Source organism: Schistocerca cancellata, chromosome 6, assembly GCF_023864275.1.
Source record: "Schistocerca cancellata isolate TAMUIC-IGC-003103 chromosome 6, iqSchCanc2.1, whole genome shotgun sequence".
Lineage (NCBI taxonomy): Eukaryota > Metazoa > Arthropoda > Insecta > Orthoptera > Acrididae > Schistocerca > Schistocerca cancellata.
In genome coordinates, this window is record NC_064631.1 from 161,471,120 (window position 1) to 161,498,844 (window position 27,725).

The following is a 27,725-nucleotide window of genomic DNA, read 5'->3' on the forward strand; positions in this document are numbered from 1 at the left end:
GTTGAAGACGTATGCGACACTCATCGCTGAAGAGAACGTGATGCCAATCCTGAGCTGTCCATTCCGCATGTTGTTGGGCCCATCTGTACCGCGCTGCATAGTGTCGTGGTTGCAAAGATGGACCTCGCCATGGACGTCGGCAGTGAAACTGCACATCATGCAGCCTATTGCGCACAGTTTGAGTCGGAGCACGACGTCCTGTGGGTGCACGAAAAGCGTTATTCAACATGGCTGGGTTTCTGTCAGGTTCCTCCGTGCCATAATCCGTAGGTAACGGTCATCCACTGCAGCAGTAGCCCTTGTGCGGCCTGAGTGAGGCATGTCATCGACAGTTCCTGTCTCTCTCTATTTCCTCCATGTCCCAACAACATCGCTTTGGTTCACTCCGAGACGTCTGGACACTTTCCTTGTAGAGAGCCCTTTCTAGCACAAAGTGACAACGTGGACGCGATCGAACCGCGGTATTCACCGTCTAGGCATGGTTGAACTACAGACCATACGAGCCGTGTACCTCCTTTCTGGTGGAAGAGATGTAACAGACAAAGAATAAAAGTCACCACTTAAAAACGTTAAAGCTAATAATACATCAATAAATAGAATTCTAGTGTACTCTACCAAAAAAAAGTAAAACCACCAGGTACCTAACTAAGTATTAACCTCTGAAACAAATTCAGACTATTTTTGATTGGATTGTTCGGAGGAATAGACCAAACAGTGAGGTCATCGGTCTCATCGGATTAGGGAAGGATGGGAAAGGAAGTCGACCATGACCTTTCAAAGGAACCATCCCAGCATTTGCCTGGAGCGATTTAGGGAAATCACGGAAAATCTAAATCAGGATGGCCGGACGTGGGATTGAACCGTCGTCCTCCCGAATGCGAGTCCAGTGTGCTACCACTGCGCCACCTCGCGATCAGACTATCCTTCAGCAAAACAACAGTTATACAATTAGTTACGGCTAAACGTGAGGCAAAACAGGCTAAAGCTAAAGGAAAACGTATAATAACAAATCAGCAGTAAAACTAATAATTTATAAAATCAAATGTGCCAAACTTACGAATCAAAATAATTAAAGATAATAAAATCAGTGCTAATCTAATTTCATATGAAATAGTTCGAGCAACACAATGTTAAGAACCTTATAAAGAATTATTTGTGTTTGATGATCAACCAGCAGTTATTACAGCATATACACCTAATCTCGTTCAACATAAATAATAAAAAAACCACAAGAAAAAAAACATTTATAAGTTAAATACGGAAAAAATACTCAGAAAAAGAAATTATTAAATTAAAAAGGACAAAAACAATAAAGGAAATGATATGACATAATAGGAATACTCCTTACAAGTTAATTTAATTGTGACGTTAAAAGGTAGAGGAACACCTACAAGACCTACCTTATTTGAACCCTTTCTAATTTGAATGTAATCTTAATCTTACTGTTCTAATAAAGTTAAAAAGACACATTAATTAAAACACAAAAAATTAAAGGAAAAAAATCAAAATAAATATAAATAAATCATAAAATATCAGTACCATTTGTAGAAAAAAAAATCTATATAAATGCCCTCCCGCTGGAGATTCGATTCCTCCCTCGGTCATGGGTGTGTGTGTTGTTCTTAGCTTAAGTTAGTTTAAGTAGTGCGTAAGTCTAGGGACCGATGACCTCGGCAGTTTGGTCCCTTAGGAATTTACACACATTTGAACATTTTCTACATAAATGATTTCTAAATTCAGTACCTCAGTCTGTCAAAATAATAAACAATTAGTATTAATCAATAATTTAGTTGAAAAATGGTTCAAATGGCTCTGAGCACTATGGGACTCAACTGCTGAGGTCATAAGTCCCCTAGAACTTAGAACTACTTAAACCTAAGTAACCTAAGTACATCACACACATCCATGCCCGAGGCAGGATTCGAACCTGCGACCGTAGCGGTCGCGCGGTTCCAGACTGTAGCGCGTAGAACCGCTCGGCCACTCCGGCCGGCAATAATTTAGTCTCAACCAGTTTCCGAGCGAGCACTGTGGATTGAATTGCATGCAACGGACGTTTGAAGTCGAGTACCTCGCGAAACCACATTGTCCGCAGTGACATGTAAAACTGCAACGGGCCAAAGAAGACAGAAACTGGACGGTAACTGACTATCGGCGAATAGTGTGCCCCGACAAACGACAGGTTTGTCCCTTTTAAGACGAGTGTGAGAAACCAAACTCAGCAACGGCCACTGTGCCCTCCGCGGCCGCATCTGAAATACAGTTTGGGCTAAGCGCGAAGGGACCGGGGCGGAGCCGTGGAACACTCCTCCGCCGTGTCGGCCGCCCACGCACGGCGTGACTGATGGCTGGCCCGCTCTTGTAATGCGGCCCACGGCGCCCCTCCCCGGCCCGGACAGCGCGCCGGCCCTGCTGTATCTTCCAGCCGGCCCACAACTTTAACTGCCGATAAACATCTCGCTACACGCATTCGGAACTGCACCGCAGCCGTCCCTCATGCGACTAGCAGTATTGCAGCGAACAGTTACACGCCTGTGAGGAGCGAACGGGCAGGCTGAAAATCATGGCGTTGGCACCGCAGGTACACCACTACAGATACGACCTTTCCCAGAGGAAAGATAAACGAAAAATTGTGAGAGGCGCTGAGATGTCTATCCTAAAATGTACGTGAAAGACGTTACTAAATAGTCACTGTATTTCATATTCTTCTACCTGTTCTGTTTTATTCACGGACTGTTTATTACTGCGCTGCAGACAAAACGGGGGACGGGAGATACATCGTTATTGACACTAGCCGGCACGGTAGCTTAGCGTTTTCGGTCAGAGGGCTGCGTGCTCTCTGTAATAAAAAAAAAAAAAAACAAAAAAAAGGAGTCATGGAATCAACGATCAGCTTGAACGGATATCTTGTGACGTCCGCCCAAACCAAACGCAACGAACTACGAGGTTTGTCCGGAAAATATGTATAAAAGTTGAATAATAACTTTATTTCACAATTATTCAGGTATTACAATACGGTCTCCTACAAAGTACTCGCGCTGAGACGCGATACACGTCTGCCAACGCCGTTTCCACTGTTGATAACATTGCTGAAAGTCTTCAGTTATGATGTTGTTCAGTTGACGTGTAGTTTCCGCCTTGATGGCTTCCATATCACCGCCGGCCGTGGTGGCCGTGCGGTTCTGGGCGCTTCAGTCCGGAACCGCGGGACTGCTACGGTCGCAGGTTCGAATCCTGCCTCGGGCATGGATGTGTGTGATGTCCTTAGGTTAGTGAGGTTTAAGTAGATCTAAGTTCTAGGGAACTGATGACCTAAGATGTTAAGTCCCATAGTGCTCAGAGCCATTTGAACCATCCACATCACCCAAGTGCCGCCCCCGAAGCACCATTTTGCATTTCGGGAACATGAAGAAGTCACACGGGGCTAAATCGGGTGAATAAGGCGGGTGGTCTGTCACGATGATCGAGCTTCGGGCCAAAAACCCGCGCACAACGAGCGAAGTGTGAGCGGGCGCATTGTCGTGATGAAGGATCCGCCTGCCCCCTTTTGCCAACTCCGGTCGAACTCGGGCCACACGAGCTCTGAGACGTGTCATAACTTCAACGTAAAAATTTCCGTTCACTCTCTGGCCGGCAGGGACAAATTCCTTGTGAATAATTCCCCTAGAATCAAAGAAAACAATCAACATTGTCTTCACATTGGACCTTGATTTTCGCGACTTTTTTGTTCTTGGTTCTCCTGCTAGTTTCGATTCCTTGCTTTGAGATTTGAGCTCCACATCGAATTCGTAAAACCAGGTCTCGTCTCCAGTGATGACTCGGTTGAGAAAGTCCCCTCGTTCCTCTGCTTCCAACCAATCATCACAGCACTCAACCCTATTTGCTTTCTGTTCTGGCGTCAAGAGCTTCGGTACGATTTTCCCACACAATTTCTTCATTTCAAGTTTTTGTGTCAGGATTTCGTGAACGATTGTTTTGGGGATTGACAGTTCGTCAGAAATTATTCTGACTGTCAATCTACGGTCTTTAAGAACACAAGCACGAATTCGTTCAACATCGGAACTCGATGTCGGCGGGCGTCCTGGGCTAGGGTCATCGTTCACTTCTTCTCGGCCTTCCCGGAAGCTTCTTAACCACTTGTTCACGGTTGGTTCCTTCAGAGAATTGTCTCCGTAAACCTGTTTCAAACACTCAAAAATCTCACGGCCATTCTTGCCTAGCTTTGCAAGAAACTTGATGTTGATGCGCTGTTCCTCAATCAGAGAGAGCTCCATGCCGACGGCAGGTGAAAAAAGGTAACTGTCAACAAGCTGCCGCACACTCCCACCTTCACGCAGAGTGCTCTGACTCGAACTGAGCGTTGATGGGATTGATTACAGCGGTAGTCCCACCTGGCGGTGACTGCAACTTGTAACATAAATACATTATTCAACTTTTATGCGTATTTTCCGGACAAACCTCGTATATCGGAAAAAAAAAGATGGATAGAGCGTCAGCCACGTAAGCAGGAGATCCCAAGTTCGTGTCCCGGCTGGGGCACACATTTTTCAACTGTCCCCGTTTATGTATATCAACAACTGTCGGCAGCATAGGGTCTTGATTTAATTATCATTTCAATATTGGTTGATGTCAGACTGCTACACGGTCAAACCAATATCATTTACTACGCGATACTTTGGACTTGTGTCAATTGTTGTTATATAGTGCGTTGCTGTGTGGTGCTTATATTTGCAGCCATGACTCGCTGCTAATTATCTTATATTTGTCAATTATTCAAAAACAGTCTTAATCGCATTTATTATTATTATTATTATACCGCCAGTCGGTTTCAACCCGACGTAGGGGTCATCTTCTGGGCGTTTACACCATTGGTCGACTGCTGGTGGTGTCACTCCTGTCTACATAACGGCAGGAAACTATCAAACTATCAATAGTTTCCTGCCGTTATGTAGACAGGAGTGACACCACCAGCAGTCGACCAATGGTGTAAACGCCCAGAAGATAACCCCTACGTCGGGTTGAAACCGACTGGCGGTATTATAATAATAATAATAATAATAATAATAATAATAATAATAATAAATGCGATTAAGACCGTTTTTGAATAATTGATTAATCATACTAACCGCTGCTTCATCTCCACAACCATGTTGTCCAAAAATCTTATATTTGTTCCTGATTCTACTGTTTAGTCATTTTTAGCACTGAAGATGACTGTGCAGGAGTTGAAATCTTGATTTTCTGTAATAAAACGAAGGGTTTTGCGATTGATTGCTGTTCTTTTCTCCATTGCCTGTGTTCAACGACCACTGCGCACAGTTGGATCATAAGGATTCCAATGTAATTAAAATACAGAAAAGTTAAGATGGTGTTTTTATTGTTTCAGGAGTTCTAAATAGTCTCTTCCCACTTGGACACAACGCACAGAACGTTCATACAACCATGTGAAACCGTCAGTAAAGTCCTTCTTTGGAATTCATTTCAACTCGCGCCTAACATTGGCTTCAATGTCGGCTATGTCGTCAAAGGGTTGACCTTTTATGTGAATTTTTACACTTTGTTGTTTGTTCAAATCAAATAGCTCTAAGCACTATGGGACGTAACAGCTGAGGTCATCAGTCCCCTAGACTTGAAACCACTTAAACCTAACTAACCTAAGGACATCACACACATCCATGCCTGAGGCAGGATTCGAACCTGCGATCATATCAGCTGCGTGGTTCCGGACTGATGCGCCTAGAACCGCTTGGCCACCAGCGCTGGCTATAACAGGTGTACTACAGTGTGTTGGTGAAATTGCGAGGCATCTGGAAACGTACTCTGAATTTGAAGTACACAATATAGTACTATTCTTGTGGGCAAAACATATAAGCTGCACGCAGATTCACAGTGAAATTCTTGTGGGATATGTACGAAATGCAATGTCGCTTCCAACTGTTGTGAAATGGTGTCAGCAATTTGAGACCGCACAGAGGTGGATGAAGCTGATCGCTAAGTCCAGGTCTCGCACCGTGTGATATCCATCTTTTCGGCAAGATAAAAGCACACATCGAGGACTTTCACACAGCGGTTCTCGAATGATTTCCTGACAAAGGAGCGGATTTCTGTCTCCGAGAAATTCGACTGGTAGAACGTTCTCACTGTTGCTTACAGAGACTTGGGTGATTACCTTGAAAAATAATGTCATGCGTCTCTGCGTCACTTTTAAGTGCAGCATAGCTCTCAATAAAAGTTTCTTGGAACGCCATAATAACGTGTTTCTTACTTTTTGAAGTCCCCTCGAAAAATTATCCGCTCATTGTATAATTTCGCGTAGCTTTTGTTTGCGTTTGTGTGGGTTCGGCTTGCCGAGCGGTCGGTAGTATGGGCGCATATGACAGTACCAGTCAGATTTCAAAAAATGGTTCAAATGGCTCTGAGCACTATGGGACTCAACTTCTGAGGTCATTAGTCCCCTAGAACTTAGAACTAGTTAAACCTGACGAACCTAAGGACATCACACACATCCATGCCCGACGCAGGATTCGAACCTGCGACCGTAGCGATCTCGCGGTTCCAGACTGCAGCGCCTAGAGCCGCACGGCCACTTCGGCCGGCCCAGTTAGATTTGATGAGGTACGGGGGTTCATGGATATTGCTTTGTCCCGGTACTTAGCTTAAGCTTCCCGTAGGTGACTAAGTAACCTTAATCACAGACGGATATCCGATTTTGAAACTTTCTATGAATCCCTCTCCACTAATCCCCAACAGGCAGTGAGATACAATGTGTAACGAGCATAAACGCAAAGGTTGAGCAGTACCTCTAAGCACAAGTGGCAAGAGCAAGTCATTAATGTTTATTTTCTCCTGAGCAACAGGTCAGATGTCAGGTCAGATGTTTAAATGTGGACGTGTGGACGCAGAATGGTTAGTCTTTGCTGTCAGGCGTAATCCAATTAGTGATGCAGTTACGACCATGGAGAAAATATCAGGTAGTAAAGTTTGCGATATGTTCGTGAGAAGACTGTTCAGTACAGAGAAAAAAACAGCCAATACACTCATATGTGTACATATTAAGGTATCACATATAAAAAGATCTGCACTTAGACCCATTACACCCTATATAGCCTTCTTCCTGATGTTTTGCTGTGAGTAATGGTGGGAGGGGATACCTGCACTCCTACAGATTGCTTCGTAGCCATACTTCAGTGACAATGTAAGTTTATTGATTCATGTTCCCAGCAACGCTTTATGAGAACTGCCATGATAACAGGCTTCCCCATGTTTGCCGCCATGCGTGTAAACAGACATCATCTTAAACACGCCCCACAAACGCTTTCTCTCTCTCTCTCTCTCTCTCTCTCTCTCTCACACACACACACACACACACACACACACTATTACTCCTTAACTTAGAAAAAGATTGTAGATCCAATTTTTATGTAGGCTTTCTATCATTTGTTGGCCGATTTTCTCCTTCTTAGTGATTACATATTACCGTCGTTCGTAGTTCACTGTTTTCAAGACGTGGTAAATTTATTTAACTTCGTTGCTGGATGTCCTTCCTGTCGCCACTGTCGCCTGAATCTTTCTTTCGGCCAGGCAGTAACACAGTCAGCATAGAAGGGTGTCCCATTGTTTGTTATTATATTTTTGTTGACTATAATATTTTATTATCGCTGACAGGAGTAGACTATACAGGCAAAACTTATTAGAGCTCCCTAACGGACTGAAACAGCAAAATCAGTAGGACAGTGCAGATACGTTGCCGATGCTGTGCTACGTTGATTGCGTTACGCACCGCCCGGGAGCGGTGATATCACACAGCGATCACTTTAGCACCACATTTTCTAACAATTTCGGACTAGATCGGAATTATTTTATTTTGTATGTTTCACAAGTCGCTATTTTCGGCGTTCGCCATCAGCGGATACACTGGATCAGATGCAGACATGCAAGTTAATTTGATTAAGGGGGGTAGGACGTCAAATGGGCCGACTTGCAGCAGGAGAGGCACCACAGGACATTTTAATTTCCACTGTCTATACTTTTACAAATAAATTCATAAAACTTTGAAAGTATGATGAGGAAGTATTCAGGATTCATACTCATAGCAGTGGAATCTCAAAAAGGTAACAAAATACATTTTTTTACATGTGAAATTTCATCATTTTTTCACTTACTACTGGCTGCATTTGTTGCTTTAGGTACACTTTTCTTCCTAAGTAAGAGAGATTCTTCGATGAATTTTGCACAGCATACAAACTATAGTTACATGTGCATGAAACTCTAGAGTTTATTTAATTTATGAAAAAATGAATGAACTGTTACATTTTAAACTTCATGTTTAGATAAAACTCAAATTTTATAGTTAATTATCTCGATTTTTACCACAGTTTTTAATAGATTGGGAAAATTCTAGTTTCATACACCTGTAAGTACTGCTTGTATGCTGTGCAAAATTCATCGAAGAATCTCTCTTACTGAGGAAGAAAAGTGTACCTACAGAAACAAATGCAGCCAGTAGTATGTGAAAAAATGATGAAATTTCACATGTAAAAAAAGGTATTTTGCTACGTTTTTGAACTTCCACTGCTATGAGTGTGAGTCCTCAATGCTTCCTGGTCATACTGACAAAGTTTTATGAATTTATTTGTAAAAGTATAGACAGTAGAAATTAAAATGTCCAGTGGTGCCTCTCCTGCTCCAAGTCGGCCCGTTTGACGTCCTACCACCCTTAATGTAAATGGCGATACTAGCACACAAAAATTCTCAAAAATAGAAAAGCCATTAAAATTTACTTTTGCAGAAATTTCGTACGTACCCGTGCACCCGCGCTTGCACATTGGTTAAAAATATCCAAAAATGTGTCACAGCAGGTTTTGTTATTCAGTAGGATGCAAATAGAAATGGGTGAAAATACATTCGAGGTGAATGCGACGCATCACGCAATTTCCGCGAACGGCTGGCGTTTAATCTATATGCAAAACTAAAGGCCTCCTTTCACTCGATAAATCACCACTGTTCTCGGAAGGAGAGGAATGATAATAGGGTTTTGAGTCCCGTTGGAGACAGGATCATTATGAAAGACGCAGAAGCCCTCACTGGATAAGGAATTCGGCGGTGACGTTTACCGAGGAATCATCCTGGCATTCGTCTTAACTAATTTAGGGAAACCACTTCAAAGTTTCTGCAACAATGTCAGCTTTAAATAATATTTGTTCTTCTGTGTATTCCGAAGCATATTACAAAGATGGTCTCTATAAAGTGATCGATTACTGAACGTATCACAATCTTTGACTTGTTGAGAAGCCATGTCTGGCGAGTAGGAGCGGGAACTGGTAGTTGGCAAGGGCGATCGCGTGCTCTTTGCGTTTGTGCCCATTTGAACCACACAAAGCTTTATCAGCCTGTGCACATTTCTCTGCGGTCTTCTGTGAGCAGTCCTGACTGTTGCTTCCACGTTTTTGCTGATGTAGTAACTTGCTTTGAAGTTGCTTTGTGATGTGCAGTTTCACGCAACGAGTTGCAAAAGTGTGGTGAGATTGTGACTCATTTGCAGCATTTTCGCGTCTTTTATGTGCCTTTACTTGGATTCAACGACGTGGCTAGCGTGTTGCAGGTGTCACAGAATCGGGGTTTTATTAATCCATCCGAATGATGTGCTTGTTGAATACATCACTCTCTCGATTATTTATGTGTTTCCAGGATTTTCTAATTCATGTAGAATTCTCTTATTGGTGTCCCAAAATTCCACGTGATTGGTTCAAATGGCTCTGAGCGCTATGCGACTTAACTTCTGAGGTCATCAGTCGCCTAGTACTTAGAACTAATTAAACCTAACTAACCTAAGGACATCACACACATCCATGCCCGAGGCAGGATTCGAACCTGCGACCGTAGTGGTCGGTCGGTTCCAGACTGTAGCGCCTAGAACCGCACGGCCACTCCGGCCGGCCCCACGTAATTCACGAACAAAAACTGCATTCTTTTTTCCATCCATGATTATGCTTTGGATCAACGTGATTACCAGTTCGATTCAAGCCTCCACGATTTATTCATATTCCCGTGTGTTTTTTAAAGATTCGATTAATTACAGCACCCTTACACTTATCTGACTTCAGTGCAGCTGCAATCGGTATAGATTTTTAGGTACTATAACCAGCAGGAAGCTTTTGCTGTTCTTTACATATTCTACCGGTTAGCAGGTTAATGACAGTGTAGAAATTGCAAGACTGCTGGCTGTTTATCATATTTAAATCGACGTAATTGCTCTGGATCTATATATTTCAGACTTTTAGAAAGGAAGGTGTTAGGTTATCAGACGAAGCCACGCAGGCTCATTGCAACTTACTGATCTACAAGGTGGTACTTCTATACATCCTCCAAATCAGATAATGAACTTGCTCGAAGCAAATGTGATCATAAAATTCACTTAAATATTCGTTTATGCACTCTGTTCTTTCCGCTATATAACCTGAGCTTTAAATACTCTAGGATATGTTCTCCGAAGTAATCGCAGAGTGCGTTATTAATTATTTCTTCGGCCTGAACTTTAAGTTGAAACGGGCAGTCATTCAGGACATTTTTCTGAAGATACATTTTCATGTACTCAACCCCAGACACAGAAGAGTAGTTGGTCACTGAAATGCTGAAAGCCGAGAGCAGATTCGAACTCCCCTCCTGCCGTCTGCGATTCCATTGTTTTAACAATTACGTCACCTAGTTCGGTTTGAGTTCTCGCATAATAAAACAGGGACTGCAGTGTTCTAGACAGAACCAGTCTCCAACGTTCGCAGGAATAACATGACGCTGCGTAATTTTCCATGCTGCGCAACGTTCGTTTGAATGGTAAGCTAAACTGAGCGAGAGATACCTGGCATTACTAAAGGCGCTGAATGAAGCTCTGTTGTAGCTGAAACACGTGACCGCACATTCCTAACGGAACCACTATTACGTCCTGTACTCACACTGCAGGTTGCAGTCTGTTACGTCTATGAGGTCAATGCCATCTCCGAACTGCCTGCTTCATGTGATGTCCTGTAAACCGGCAAACTTTACGGCGTTTTGGCCTCACCTAGAATTTTTATACACTCCTGGAAATTGAAATAAGAACACCGTGAATTCATTGTCCCAGGAAGGGGAAACTTTATTGACACATTCCTGGGGTCAGATACATCACATGATCACACTGACAGAACCACAGGCACATAGACACAGGCAACAGAGCATGCACAATGTCGGCACTAGTACAGTGTATATCCACCTTTCGCAGCAATGCAGGCTGCTATTCTCCCATGGAGACGATCGTAGAGATGCTGGATGTAGTCCTGTGGAACGGCTTGCCATGCCATTTCCACCTGGCGCCTCAGTTGGACCAGCGTTCGTGCTGGACGTGCAGACCGCGTGAGACAACGCTTCATCCAGTCCCAAACATGCTCAATGGGGGACAGATCCGGAGATCTTGCTGGCCAGGGTAGTTGACTTACACCTTCTAGAGCACGTTGGGTGGCACGGGATACATGCGGACGTGCATTGTCCTGTTGGAACAGCAAGTTCCCTTGCCGGTCTAGGAATGGTAGAACGATGGGTTCGATGACGGTTTGGATGTACCGTGCACTATTCAGTGTCCCCTCGACGATCACCAGTGGTGTACGGCCAGTGTAGGAGATCGCTCCCCACACCATGATGCCGGGTGTTGGCCCTGTGTGCCTCGGTCGTATGCAGTCCTGATTGTGGCGCTCACCTGCACGGCGCCAAACACGCATACGACCATCATTGGCACCAAGGCAGAAGCGACTCTCATCGCTGAAGACGCCACGTCTCCATTCGTCCCTCCATTCACGCCTGTCGCGACACCACTGGAGGCGGGCTGCACGATGTTGGGGCGTGAGCGGAAGACGGCCTAACGATGTGCGGGACCGTAGCCCAGCTTCATGGAGACGGTTGCGAATGGTCTTCGCCGATACCCCAGGAGCAACAGTGTCCCTAATTTGCTGGGAAGTGGCGGTGCGGCCCCCCTACGGCACTGCGTAGGATCCTACGGTCTTGGCGTGCATCCGTGCGTCGCTGCGGTCCGGTCCCAGGTCGACGGGCACGTGCACCTTCCGCCGACCACTGGCGACAACATCGATGTACTGTGGAGACCTCACGCCCCACGTGTTGAGCAATTCGGCGGTACGTCCACCCGGCCTCCCGCATGCCCGCTATACGCCCTCGCTCAAAGTCCGTCAACTGCACATACGGTTCACGTCCACGCTGTCGCGGCATGCTACCAGTGTTAAAGACTGCGATGGAGCTCCGTATGCCACGGCAAACTGGCTGACACTGACGGCGGCGGTGCACAAATGCTGCGCAGCTAGCGCCATTCGACGGCCAACACCGCGGTTCCTGGTGTGTCCGCTGTGCCGTGCGTGTGATCATTGCTTGTACAGCCCTCTCGCAGTGTCCGGAGCAAGTATGGTGGGTCTGACACACCGGTGTCAATGTGTTCTTTTTTCCATTTCCAGGAGTGTATAAACTAGTCACACGTTACACATTTAATACTGTTTAGGCCACAGTACAATGAATACGTAAAAAATAATACTTTTTCTATTACATTATAATGTAGAATACACACGCCGGACGTAGATCTGTGGGGTCAAAATTACGACACTCACGCGCCCCTCGCAGAGACCGCTTTACGTTGCAGAAGACATCAGAAAACTGTGACATCAGCCTTCTTTACCGGACACATTTTTGCGCCTTAATTGTTCTCTGGATTGTGAGCTGAGTGGATCGTTAATACCGTGTTACAGCTCCTCATGCACTGATGTCGGATACGCCGCTCTTAAGATAGTTCCTAATGAGCATTTCACCTCCACGTTCTTCGAATACTGCGCACTGCGGCGATCTGGATCGAGCAGTCAACAATATTAACTTCAGGAGAAGTCATGAACCGAAATATATACCACAACCTCTTGAAGTAACTGGATGCAGTAAACATGCAATAAACGCAGAGAGGATGAGATTGACACTACATAAACTGCAGTGACCCTGCTTCTGAAACCAGAAAAAAAAATTAATAATTACATGTGAAGTGTGCTTTATCGAATCAGTATTATTTGTTTCGTAATAAGCAGTGGCAGGCCATTAGAGGATGATAAAAACTCAGCGCGAACCTTCGTTCTTATCGTGCAAGAGCTCGGGAACCGTGTTGGTCAACGCGGAAGTGCTGACTCGTATTGACAGCGGACAGAACGCCTGGTCATCGCGAAGTTACCACTCACCACTCTCCTTCTAAGTCGACTTTTTTTTTCTTTGAAAGTGAATGTGTCGATCCAGCATCTTCTGGTCTGTAACTGGACTTTTTTTGTGGAATCTCTTGCATGAATGTTATTATTGAACAAACACCGTCCGAAGTAATATAGAGAGTAATAGAGAGAGAAAGCGTGAGATATCCCTGCTAGTACCCCCAAAGGGGGGAGTGGGGGTAGGAACCCTGTAACGATTGGAACACGTATGAAGGATATTAGAAAAGTAAGGTCTGATCTGGCGCGAAATGGAAACCACAATGAAAAGCCGATGAAACTTTGCACAGATGTGTTGAGCAGTATCTCTAGTATGCCCGTCGACCATGTCACGTCAGTCTTTTCAGTTCTGAGCGCCCAGTGTTTACGTAAAGACGACTAGTACAATAGAGTCTCCCGCCAAGTGTGAGGGCCTGGTGAGAGATTTCGCCTGATGTCATGCAGCTCACGTAACATACCTGCCATGCGTTTCCTTCTTCATGACAATTCTCGGCCGCATTCAGCAGGGACGGTGAAGATGCTCCTGCAAGCGTTTTTGAAGGGAAGTGTTTGATCTCCCACAATACAGTCCGTAATTGGCTCCCCTTGACAGTCAACGACATGAAGACTAGAGTAGAAAATTGGCGGAAAGCACAGGCGGCTACCTTCTATAAGGAGGGTACTGGAAACCTGGTACAGTGTTAGGACGAATGTGTAAGTTGGAGCAGTGACTGTGGAGGGAAGTAGCTGAAAGGTGTAGCTAACTGTTTCAAATAGAACAGTTTTGAGTTTCATACTTGTTTCTATTTTACGACCGATCACACCTAACTTTCCGATTAGCCCTCGTACATTGCCTTTCAAAATAAGTTAAGCTCCCGAAAGAGGAGGAGGAATCGAAATTAAACTTCTGGTTGAGAGAGTACACTCCTGGAAATTGAAATAAGAACACCGTGAATTCATTGTCCCAGGAAGGGGAAACTTTATTGACACATTCCTGGGGTCAGATACATCACATGATCACACTGACAGAACCACAGACACATAGACACAGGCAACAGAGCATGCACAATGTCGGCACTAGTACAGTGTATATCCACCTTTCGCAGCAATGCAGGCTGCTATTCTCCCATGGAGACGATCGTAGAGATGCTGGATGTAGTCCTGTGGAACGGCTTACCATGCCATTTCCACCTGGCGCCTCAGTTGGACCAGCGTTCGTGCTGGACGTGCAGACCGCGTGAGACGACGCTTCATCCAGTCCCAAACATGCTCAATGGGGGACAGATCCGGAGATCTTGCTGGCCAGGGTAGTTGACTTACACCTTCTAGAGCACGTTGGGTGGCACGGGATACATGCGGACGTGCATTGTCCTGTTGGAACAGCAAGTTCCCTTGCCGGTCTAGGAATGGTAGAACGATGGGTTCGATGACGGTTTGGATGTACCGTGCACTATTCAGTGTCCCCTCGACGATCACCAGTGGTGTACGGCCAGTGTAGCAGATCGCTCCCTACACCATGATGCCGGGTGTTGGCCCTGTGTGCCTCGGTCGTATGCAGTCCTGATTGTGGCGCTCACCTGCACGGCGCCAAACACGCATACGACCATCATTGGCACCAAGGCAGAAGCGACTCTCATCGCTGAAGACGCCACGTCTCCATTCGTCCCTCCATTCACGCCTGTCGCGACACCACTGGAGGCGGGCTGCACGATGTTGGGGCGTGAGCGGAAGACGGCCTAACGATGTGCGGGACCGTAGCCCAGCTTCATGGAGACGGTTGCGAATGGTCCTCGCCGATACCCCAGGAGCAACAGTGTCCCTAATTTGCTGGGAAGTGGCGGTGCGGTCCCCTACGGCACTGCGTAGGATCCTACGGTCTTGGCGTGCATCCGTGCGTCGCTGCGGTCCGGTCCCAGGTCGACGGGCACGTGCACCTTCCGCCGACCACTGGCGACAACATCGATGTACTGTGGAGACCTCACGCCCCACGTGTTGAGCAATTCGGCGGTACGTCCACCCGGCCTCCCGCATGCCCACTATACGCCCTCGCTCAAAGTCCGTCAACTGCACATACGGTTCACGTCCACGCTGTCGCGGCATGCTACCAGTGTTAAAGACTGCGATGGAACTCCGTATGCCACGGCAAACTGGCTGACACTGACGGCGGCGGTGCACAAATGCTGCGCAGCTAGCGCCATTCGACGGCCAACACTGCGGTTCCTGGTGTGTCCGCTGTGCCGTGCGTGTGATCATTGCTTGTACAGCCCTCTCGCAGTGTCCGGAGCAAGTATGGTGGGTCTGACACACCGGTGTCAATGTGTTCTTTTTTCCATTTCCAGGAGTGTATGTGATGTCATTTCAGTTATTACAAAATAGGGTAAACTTTACAATGAACTTGGCAGCATGAGCCCACTTACAGTACGACGTTATTCCCTCTCTGATTTCGATGCATGCTGTGATTCGGTTGGGAAGGGTGTCACAGGGTCATTGTATCGCCTTCCGAGGCAAGTTGGCCAGCAGGTGTTGTAACGGAGCCTTCTTACCATGACACTGGGACGGATTTGACGTCGAGCTGGTCTGACACGTTCTGTCAGAAACAGGTCTGTGGATCTTACTGGTCACGAATGTACCTCAAAATCACACAGGCAGTCCACAGATTCACGTACCGTGTCTGGACGAGCATTGTCCTGTTGGAAACTGGCACTACGATAAAGCCACGTGAGAGGTAACGCGTGGGGACGCAGGATATCCCTGATGTATCGTTCTGCAGTCACTTTCCTCACTCACTACCAGCCGTGACCTGAATTCATAACCGATAGCTTCGCGAACACTACTGCAACTCTACAAAACGTTGGAAGAATGGTGTATCTCCCCATGTCGCCTCCGTATTCGACGATGGCAGTTATACGGGGCAGTGGAGAACAGCGATTCAGCGACCCTTCGCTGACCACGATGCGACACAAGCCATCAGTATTCCATGCCTCCATGTCACGGCCCCTCTGCAAACACAGCCGTTTGTGTCGTGGTGAGTGACAGTCCACGCACGGGACGATGATTGGTTGGTTGGTTGGTTGGTTGATTTGGAAGGAGAGGAAATAGTGAGGTCGTCGGTCGTATCGGATTACTGAAGGACGGGGGAGAAAATCGGCGTTAGGGATTGCACGAAAAACCTAAATTAGGATGGCCGGTCGCGGGTTTGAACCGTCGTTCTTCCGAGTGCGAGTCCAGTATGCTAACCACTGCGTCACCTCGCTCGGTGACAATAATTCCGTAGACTTTTATGATGAGACGATTTGATGTACATTCATTGAAATGGTAAGTGACTTCATGATATTCAAAGTGTCTAACTACACTTGTTTGTACTTGGGTTAGAACATAAATAGTGGCAACTATTTACTCACAATCGATAAAAGTGCGTTACGTGCTTGCACCTGTTACTGTCCTTCAACGTAGTCACCAGCGCTATGTAGAACCCGTTGCCAGCGATGTGGAAGGCGTAGTATACCGTTAGCACAGCCTGTTGTGTTTCTGGTGTTAATGGAGCGGTCTACTGCCTGTCGAATCTCTGGAACAGTTCTGAAGCGAATGCCACAAAGTTGTTCCTTCATCTTCGGAATCAAATCAAAGTCACAATTCCGGGGTGTATGGTGGATGGTACAGTACTTCCCAGTCCCATCGACCGAATAGAGCAGCCACAGCTTGCGCTGTATGCGCCCGCGCATTGTCGTGAAAAATGATGGGAGGGTTGCGCAGAAAGTGTCTCCGTTTCTTTCGCGAAGCTGGTCGCCGGTGATGCTCCAAAAACGAACAGTAATACTGTGCATTGACGGTCTGCCTTGGAGGAACGTAATGCGTTAGGGTAACACAATCACAGTCCTACACGAGAATCACCATAACTTTAGACCGGTTGATTCGCACCATCAAAAGAACAGGCTCTGCTAACGGTACACTACGCCTTCCACATCGCTGGCAACGGATTCTACACAACACTGGTGGCTACTTTGAAGGACAGTAACAGGTGCAAACATGTAAGTAACTCTTTTTGTATCGGTTGTGAATAAATAGTTAAGTTCCAACCCTCGTATATCTGTATGAAGCTTTTCAGTGGCTTAAGCACATCTCAGGTAAGCAACTACTTGCCAAAACCGGTAAGGCGAATTTTTTTATATATCTAACCAATCGCAAGGTGACAAATTATTATGCAAAAACAGAATTTTTTGAGTTTATTATTAGAAAGGAAGAGCTTATGCCATCCTGCGAATGAGAAATATAATAGCAGAGACATGACTCTGAATCTGTGGTCTGAAATCGGTACTTTATTGGACACGAATCTTAAAATTTGACAATATTTGATTGAATGTTAGGTACTATTGCATTATGTACGTTCTGTGGCTGCCTGGCCCTCTCAGTCACATGTCTATACTTGACGCAGCATGTTATCTGCTACAGAGGTAAAATCTGTATTGCAGATTTTATGCCTAGATTATAGCCTCAAACACTTACGTGTCCAAGTGAGAAAGGTGCTGTATACCATTTCCGATGCTTTAAGCTTTGGGTTGCGATGGATCGGCATTAGCTGTTATCGAATTATTATTGCTGCTAAGTGGTGACAGTATGGTGGTCATTCTGTTATATGAGATGATTTTCAAATGTGTTATATGTGTTTCCACTTTACAGTGCTTTCGATGTTCATACTACCTTATTCTAAAATTTATGTTTGTCTTTCACACATATGCTGAGTGACAGTCATTGGACCGAGCGAGGTGGCGCAGTGGTTAGCAAACACTGAACTCGCATTCGGGCGGACGACGATTCAAATCCGCGTCCGGCCTCGTGATTTAGGTTTCTCGTAATTTTCCCAAATCACTTCACACAATTGCCGGGATGGTTCCTTTGAAAAGGGCACGGCCTACTTCCCTCTCCATCTTTCCCTAATCCTATGGGACCGCTGTTCGGTCCCTCCCCCAAATCAGCCAACCAATAGTCACTGAATATTAACTGACATATCTTGGTTTTCTTTTAAGTTCTGCAGAGTTTTTGTAATACTACTTTTCAATATAACCACAAATTATCTCGAGTATATAAAAAAACGTTTCTCTCTTTCGTCTCAAATACTCGTAAAACTTGTCCAGTTATTCCAACAACTGAGGACTACACGCGACGATCTTTTAGATACAGATATAGGTTAGAATACGTAGATTCTAACCTCCTTGAAAAAACAAATTCTATGGTCCTCGAGCCCGTAAAGAAGTGACGTGGGGGTCGGACGCACTTTATGTTGTGTCCTTATCCGAGTAGTGTAATAGTCAGTACTGAAATGCACACTCTGCAATAAAAGCTGTTTTTTTATTAACAAAAATTAAACTAAGTACAGCTTCTAGGGACGATGACGACTGAAATGTCGATCCTTTACGATGCCTAGATGGTGCTCACTAACACAAAGTCCACGAACGTCGAAGTGGCGACTGGCAGCGAGGATAAGCAGTGAACCGTCCTGCAAGACCATGGGTTATGGTCAGTCCAGACGCAGATCCAGCGGAGCGAAGCCCTCGGGAGTGGGCCACAGCGAGGGCGAGAATACCTTGCGATGAGCAGCAGCGGAGGCAGGCATTTGGTCCTTAACGGGGAGGCGTGGCAGCTGATGCCTCGGTAGGAGGCCGGAGCGTAAGTGGCTCTCGAGAGGGGGAATGGAACCTAAGTACGCGTCCGTGGACGACTGCACGCATGGTGTCACGGGGACACGTGGCCGCGCGGACGCGAATAGGTGCCTGCGACTGAGACCTGGCGCGCCGCGTATCGGTGCGGCTTGCGCCCCCAGACGCGGTTGCGGGTGCGAGAGGCTTGGCGGTCAACAGCTCAGTCACTCTCTTGTTGACAAACAAACTTCAAGGTGAGGAAGGGACGCACCTAGATCGCGAAGCATATCCGTAAGTGTGGTGCCTAGTGTCGCGCCCTGCCAAAACTACAGTTATGTAGTTTTGGTACAGTACATAAATGACGTAGTAAATTGTAGGATTAGCGGTGGTACTGATAGCTTTGGTAGGAGCGCAAACATAAATGAATGTGCGAGAGAGCAGCTGTTTGTTTGTTTTTCACATAATTGGAGCCCCATGTCGTTCAGCGCTAGCCCGTTGAACATCATATATCCTTACAAAATATAAATAGTACTGTATAAGTAATAAAAGCTGAGATGCTCCTGTAACTTCTGCGCTTTTATGTAACCATAGCTATTACCTCTGATGAAAGTACGAGTACAATTTACATTCACGAATACAGAAAAAACGATATAATTATTGTTGTTATTTTGTGCACAAATGGACGCTTTTCATAATGATCAAAGGCAGGAATTTCCTTTTGTAACCGATAAGTGCGGAAGTTGTTTGGAAATAACAGAAACATTTTTTTGTATAAGCGCTACGTTTGATACGTTTTTCTATCTCTTTTTTTTAATTTTATCTTTTTCGAGGTAATGGCGTTTTCTGACGCGTTATGACAAATCTGTGTTTTATTTTGTTTCAAGATAAAAATGAAAAAAATTCGAGTAAAACCTGAATTAAACACTGACAGTTTCATTTTGCTATGAATGCTGATTATTTTTAAGCAACAGGCTAGAGAATAACTATGAAGAACGAACATGTTCCGCAGGTTACGGGCCGCTTTATAGATCCTCACTGAGTTTCTAGATGGCTCACAACTTCTTATTTGTAGGGGAATCTAATAAGACGCTGAACGTATAGGCAAAGAAAGCTATGGAATTGAGGCTACGCCCGATACGTATGCAACACGCCTAACGTACGCAAAACCAAAACTGCTAGGAAAACTGCTGTAGGGTACGCTCACTTACGACAATCTACAGTAATCTACAGCAGTTTTGCAAATCTAGTGGTGGTCAGGCATCATGCAGAGGCGTAACCCTAGCTGTCGGTTGATGTTATCGGGCGACCTCTGGCGGTGGCGACAGCGTCTGCCCGGCCAAAGACGTGTCACTGTGAACCTAGCCTAAGTTATGCCACTCTGTTGCGGGGCTGGACAGGACGGCGGGGGTGCAACCGAGACGTTCAAGACACTACACCAGCGTACAAGGTCATAATATGGTTCATCTTCGCCTAAAGTGCAATTGGAATTAAGCATTACGACAGTCGTCTTACACGAACGTACGCATCTTGGTCATTCATTGCCAGTCTGTATGGCGTTTCTGTTAGCAATGCAGCATCACAAGACTTATTGCTCGCTCTTTATGTATTCTTTCGCTGCATCCCCATCTAACGTCAATCCATTAGCGCCACCGTGTGTAAAATCTCAGTGTAACAGTAACAACCTGTAAAGCAATCTAATATACATTAACTATATGAATAACCTGGCGGTATGGTGGAAGCTAAGAGTCAGCAGACATAAACAGTATGTGCTCTGGTTCCGGCAACAACTCCACTACAGCGAGACAGCAGCTCATTGTGAAAGCGCGTTCTGAGACTAGATTAAGCGGCGGACGGTGGCAGGTGTACCGTATACGGTGCCTTACACGGGAAGTCTAGCACAGTGGGAGTGCCGACTCGACTGATAAATCGCTTCCTGTGGCCGCTCCATGCGACGCAGCTCGGTTCGCGCATTGTGCAACGCCGGCTACGAACCGCGGGCCTTACGCAAGCGCGATCGGCTGCCGCGGGCAGGCGGAGACAGAACAGACTGTCGACGGAGACTTCCCTTCTACTGCAGCCGTCCGGAAACCTCTCACAGACCCGCCCTCTTTCATAACGCGGTCTGCGGTCGGCTTTGGCATCGGAGATCTCGGCGGTCACGAGGTGAGGATCACTGCACTGTCGTACCGACGCGCCAGCAACTTTCAACGCGGAAACGTCTTCTTGAGGATGATATTTGAAACGTCCCCTTAGAAAAATTAATGAATGACTGTTCTGATAAACCCCTTACGTTATTTGATTTTCAAATAGCTGAGCAAAACTGAACGTACTCAGACATTTCTCTCTTTACTTATTGAGATCATCAATAAACTGACACACAATATTTTTAGCACAACGTAATCTGACTTTCAATAATCCCTACAAAAGAATGGCCTTGACTAACAATAACCTATACCTTTCATGAATCACTTACCTCAAAAAAATCTTCGTTACTCAAATTACAGAAGGCACTAACTACTGATAGGCATAGTTAGCAAATGAAAGATTTTGATAGAGAACAAACACTGTATTTACCTTAACAGTGTTCAAAAGTCATAATATATACATATATCAGTTCATGACCTCCAGTCTTACAAATTTACTGTCTCTGATGGACACACGTCCAGATCATCCGCCCTCAAAACTCCGCCATCTCTCTGCCCACATCCACCACTGCTGGCGGCTCACCTGCAACTGCGCAGCGCTACGCGCTGTTCACATCCAGCTGCCCAACACTACAATAGCGAACATTACAACAATGCCAACCAGCCACAGACTGCACACAGCACAGCCAGTGATTTTCATACAGAGCGCTACGTGGCGTTACCAATATAAAAACCTAAACAGCCTACTCACGTAGCCCCCATGCTCAACAGCCTACTTACATGTTCTAGTCATCGCCGCTCTTTTAAGACAAATACATCGGAAAAAGTGTTGTACAGACTGTACTTATTGTTATTTACGCGTGTAGGTCACGACCAATGCATGCCAGAAATCACTTGGTTGGAGTATGCGACTGTTGGGTTCGTATATAATGTGATTTGTTCGTGTTGGTGATGACGATGCAGCAGCACATGAAGATGAGATAAGAGAGGGAGTATATGACCTACATAACATGAGGTAAGGGCGGGAGTATATGACCTATTAGTCTCGGAAAGAGCCAAGGGGGGATGCGGAGATAAACGTCCGCATTTGACTGACAAATCATCACTTGCCTCACTCCATGAAATACTGAGGTTTCGGATGTAATTCAGAATATTTTGCGTGATCTTTGGTGGACGTGATCCTTACTCCACTATTTCTCTTCACCTTGCTGTCCAAATACCGGCAGTGAAAAATTTTTACCACCTAAATTCGTTGTATTTCCGTCTGCAGCGACATTACACGAGCGTGCCCTAGCGATCTCTCCTACGAATTTGATGCCTATTTGCTGGCAGTATGGGTCGTTACCTTTCTCTCTCTCTCTCTCTCTCTCTTTCGCCTTTCTCTACTGGTCGGTTGACCAGAGACAGCGTCTCTTCGCACGTACATCACCCTGAATACCTTTACAAATTTTGAGTAATTATTCTAGCTAACTTGAACAATTATGGAATGATAGCTACCGGTAATCGACTGGAGTTATTTTTAGAAAACTCACAGAAAACCGAAGCCTGAGGGGCTATACTTGTAAACTTGTAAACCAGCCCTTTTTAAAACGAGCCCATTGTCTTTAAACACTCTGCTACCTCGATCGGTCGAGCTGCACTGCTCGAGAGAACAAGATTCAGGCGACTCAGACTTGTGAATCATACGTAATACGTCTAACTGTATCTTATGTTTGCTTATGGAAAAGGAGCTTCTCGAGGGATATAGCCAACTCCTCTGGAAGTACACCAGAATGATCATCGATCTTAATGTCCTCACCGAAAAAACAGATCGTCATTATTGAGTCTCATGTTCTTAACTCTTAAGATACTGCCGATCTGTGGGATTTGATGGAGCGTACTGAAGCACAATTAGTTCCCACCTTATCATGACGAAAATATCATTCATAGTAAGTAATAGTTGAAAACCTACTGCTGTAAAGATACTGCTTACATTTTTAACATTAAATCATTTCCTGCTAGAAATCACGTTTCGATTATTTTTCTCTGTGTGTGTGTGTGTGTGTGTGTGTGAGCGCGCGCGCGCAAGCGCGCACATGGTTCATCTTACGCTCGTGCTTTCTCGAAACAATTTTCATTTTGTGTTTTTTTTTATTTTTTTCTATTTACCTTCCTCTGCCTCGTCCGCAAAAGCTCAGCAAGGCACCGGCAAAATGTTATATCTAAATTCACATATTTATTTTTGGAATCCTCATTTCGTCTGTTACTTTCTGCTGATCGCTTCATTCAGTATTTTTTATTGTATTTCTTTGGCGTTCAGAGACTTGCTGTTTAACCAGTTACAGTGTTAACTCGTTTTCAAGCTACATATGCCTCTGTTATGTTTACAGTGAACTTTCGATACAGCTCAGTCTTTCTTAATTAAGTATTATCATTCCAAATAATACAAGCAGATAAAGTTTCTTACTCTTATTATTCTTTCTTTATACATGACATAATTATACTGTGAACTATCGTGTGCTGTGGATGTTGCTAACTACAATCGCATTTCACTCATAGTAAGTTTTGTGGAGTTCACCGGTGGAGATAATTACCCAACCAGCTAGGGATTAACACATTTGCCCAGTGTTATATGTAAAAAAAGTTATTTGCAGCTCATCCACCTGCATGCTACGTTATTAAGAATTGGCGATAGGAAGGACCCTTCAAGGACATCTGCACTAAGATCTGATATCGCTTTTAGTCCCCTCGAATCAGACAAAATACTCTTCTGTGCAAAACGTACGGACAAAAGTAATTCTCGAATAATGTGCAACTACCAAGTGAACTAGCTCAATTAAACTTGGACCATACATAGCTGCAACTGCTACAGTATAGTACAAAACGTTACTGATGAGACGATCAGAAATAACATTTCTATTCAAAGACTGTAATTACACTGCCGGCCGCGGTGGTCTAGCGGTTCTGGCGCTGCAGTCCGGAACCGAGGGACTGCTACGGTCGCAGGTTCGAATCCTGCCTCGGGCGTGGGTGTGTGTGATCTCCTTAGGTTAGTTAGGTTTAAGTAGTTCTAAGTTCTAGGGGACTTATGACCTAAGATGTTGAGTCCCATAGTGCTCAGAGCCATTTGAACCATTTTGTAATTACACTGAAGTCACCGCGATGTGTGATGGTCCCCTGGACGTTACAAAAGGTAAAGCATGTTCCTTAATAGGGTGTGTGATCACCATGGACGGCAGTGCTTGCTCCGCAACGTGCTCCTACGCTAGCCAAAAGGTAGGTAAGGTGATAGGGTCACACATTACTACACCATCGCGCTTGGCAACTACTGAACGATAATTGGTGCGTCAGGACGTGCTGCATGCAATGTATATCTCCAAAGCATCCCATACGTGGCCACTGGAATTTACGTTGGTGGTACGGAGAGACCAGTCCTTTCACCAAATGTCCTGTGATTCCAAGAGCTCGTCCTCCTAGCTATGCAACGCGGTCGTGCATTGTTATCCATAAAAATCGTGAGACCCCTGAAAAGACGCACATACGGGAGATGTTCAAAAATGGTTCAAAAGACGCTAAGCACTATGGGACTTAACATCTTAGGTCATCAGTGTACAGTGTTCAAAGATTTTAATGTCGGTCGCCTATGCAGCATTACGTCTCCCTACACCATAGCACCTGGATAACCAAAACGATCATATTCCTGAGTGCATTACGCGTTCCCGTCTCTCGCCACATGAGGGTACCTCCAGACTCAAGTCTAACATGGTCGTTTTGGTGGCCCACTTGTTATGGTGTTGAAAGACGTAATGTTGCATTGACATACTGACCATCAAATCTTTGAACAAGGTGCACTCACCAATCAAGGTTATTGCGACATTGTACTACTTCCCCATGTGCGTCTTTCCAAGGGCACATTCAGCGCTCGCTTCATTTTTCCGGATGACAGTGCACGACCCCATCGAACAGTGCAGACGCAGGAGCTCTTGGAACGAGAGGATACTCAGCGAATGGACTTATCTACCCGTTATACAGGTTTGGGATGCGTTGGAGAGACATACTGGTGCACGTCCACGTGCACCAACGACAATCCAGCAACTGTCAACCGGTCTGGTGGAGGAATGGCACGCCCTACCACATGAATTCCTTAACAACATCGTGGCCAGCATGGGCACAGATTGCAGAGCGCACGGTGCCGACTGTGGTGATCACACACCCCGTTAGGAACCATGTCCCGACTTTTTTAATGTCCAGGGGACCACTATGCATCACGCTCACTTCAGTATAAATGTTGTCTTTCAATAAAAGTGTTATTTTTGTTCGTCTCATTGCGTGTTTCTTTCAGTTACCTTGAGTACTATTCTGTAGCAGTTGTATGGTCCTAGTTTCATCCAGCTATGTTACTTGGCAGTGACACATCATGCAAAAGTTACTTTCATCCTTAAGTTTCGCGCACCAGTGTATTTTCTGCCCTTTGTAAGCAAACCTTAACTACACTCCTGGAAATTGAAATAAGAACACCGTGAATTCATTGTCCCAGGAAGGGGAAACTTTATTGTCACATTCCTGGGGTCAGATACATCACATGATCACACTGACAGAACCACAGGCACATAGACACAGGCAACAGAGCATGCACAATGTCGGCACTAGTACAGTGTATATCCACCTTTCGCAGCAATGCAGGCTGCTATTCTCCCATGGAGACGATCGTAGAGATGCTGGATGTAGTCCTGTGGAACGGCTTGCCATGCCATTTCCACCTGGCGCCTCAGTTGGACCAGCGTTCGTGCTGGACGTGCAGACCGCGTGAGACGACGCTTCATCCAGTCCCAAACATGCTCAATGGGGGACAGATACGGAGATCTTGCTGGCCAGGGTAGTTGACTTACACCTTCTAGAGCACGTTGGGTGGCACGGGATACATGCGGACGTGCATTGTCCTGTTGGAACAGCAAGTTCCCTTGCCGGTCTAGGAATGGTAGAACGATGGGTTCGATGACGGTTTGGATGTACCGTGCACTATTCAGTGTCCCCTCGACGATCACCAGTGGTGTACGGCCAGTGTAGGAGATCGCTCCCCACACCATGATGCCGGGTGTTGGCCGTGTGTCCCTCGGTCGTATGCAGTCCTGATTGTGGCGCTCACCTGCACGGCGCCAAACACGCGTACGACCATCATTGGCACCAAGGCAGAAGCGACTCTCATCGCTGAAGACGACACGTCTCCATTCGTCCCTCCATTCACGCCTGTCGCGACACCACTGGAGGCGGGCTGCACGATGTTGGGGCGTGAGCGGAAGACGGCCTAACGGTGTGCGGGACCGTAGCCCAGCTTCATGGAGACGGTTGCGAATGGTCCTCGCCGATACCCCAGGAGCAACAGTGTCCCTAATTTGCTGGGAAGTGGCGGTGCGGTCCCCTACGGCACTGCGTAGGATCCTACGGTCTTGGCGTGCATCCGTGCGTCGCTGCGGTCCGGTCCCAGGTCGACGGGCACGTGCACCTTCCGCTGACCACTGGCGACAACATCGATGTACTGTGGAGACCTCACGCCCCACGTGTTGAGTAATTCGGCGGTACGTCCACCCGGCCTCCCGCATGCCCACTATACGCCCTCGCTCAAAGTCCGTCAACTGCACATACGGTTCACGTCCACGCTGCCGCGGCATGCTACCAGTGTTAAAGACTGCGATGGAGCTCCATATGCCACGGCAAACTGGCTGACACTGACGGCGGCGGTGCACAAATGCTGCGCAGCTAGCGCCATTCGACGGCCAACACCGCGGTTCCTGGTGTGTCCGCTGTGCCGTGCGTGTGATCATTGCTTGTACAGCCCTCTCGCAGTGTCCGGAGCAAGTATGGTGGGTCTGACACACCGGTGTCAATGTGTTCTTTTTTCCATTTCCAGGAGTGTATGTTATTCTTAGGTACAGCATCGAAAGTACAGGGTGACCAAAAAGTGCGTTAACATTCAAAAATGCGCTAATTCACGGAATAACGTAGGTAGAGAGGTAAAAATTCACACGCCGCTCCTGAAATGACATGGTATTTTTTTTTTTTTTAAATCAAAATCGAGTGCAAAAACCCGAGCAAAAGATGGCGATGGACAGTAACACGACAGTGACGTGGCATGACAATCGTCAGCGTGGCAGGTGCGAGGTACGCCGATATGTTATAAAATCGCATCGTCCCTAACCTGTCTCAGAAACATCTGCTGGAAGGTATGACTTCCTACATTTTTTTATACAAAAATCAGAAGTGAAATTTGGAAATTTGTGTTAAGTTCCTATGGGACTAAACTGCTGAAGTCATCGGTCCCTAGGCTTACAGACTTATTAATCTAACTTAAATTAACTTACGCTAAGGGTAACACACACACCCATACCCTCCGACAGGGGTAGCCGCTCGAACCCTTGTAAGGCGCCCGAGACAGCACGGCTACCGCGCGCGGCAAATCACAAGTGAAATCGTCGCCGTTATTTCACTTGAGATTTTTGTGTAAACAAATGTAGGAATTATAAAGTCATGCAACGATTACTGCATTACCCCAAGAAACTGTTGTGTGGAAATGTCACATTTAATTTCGAAAAGTTATTTTCAGATTTGTTTGTGATAATGTTTTCATTTGATTTAGTAACTTTTTATAGGCATATACAGCCTACATTTGTATTCAAAGTAATTGCTGCTCTGAATCATGGTTTCCTTTAAGTACAGAAGCA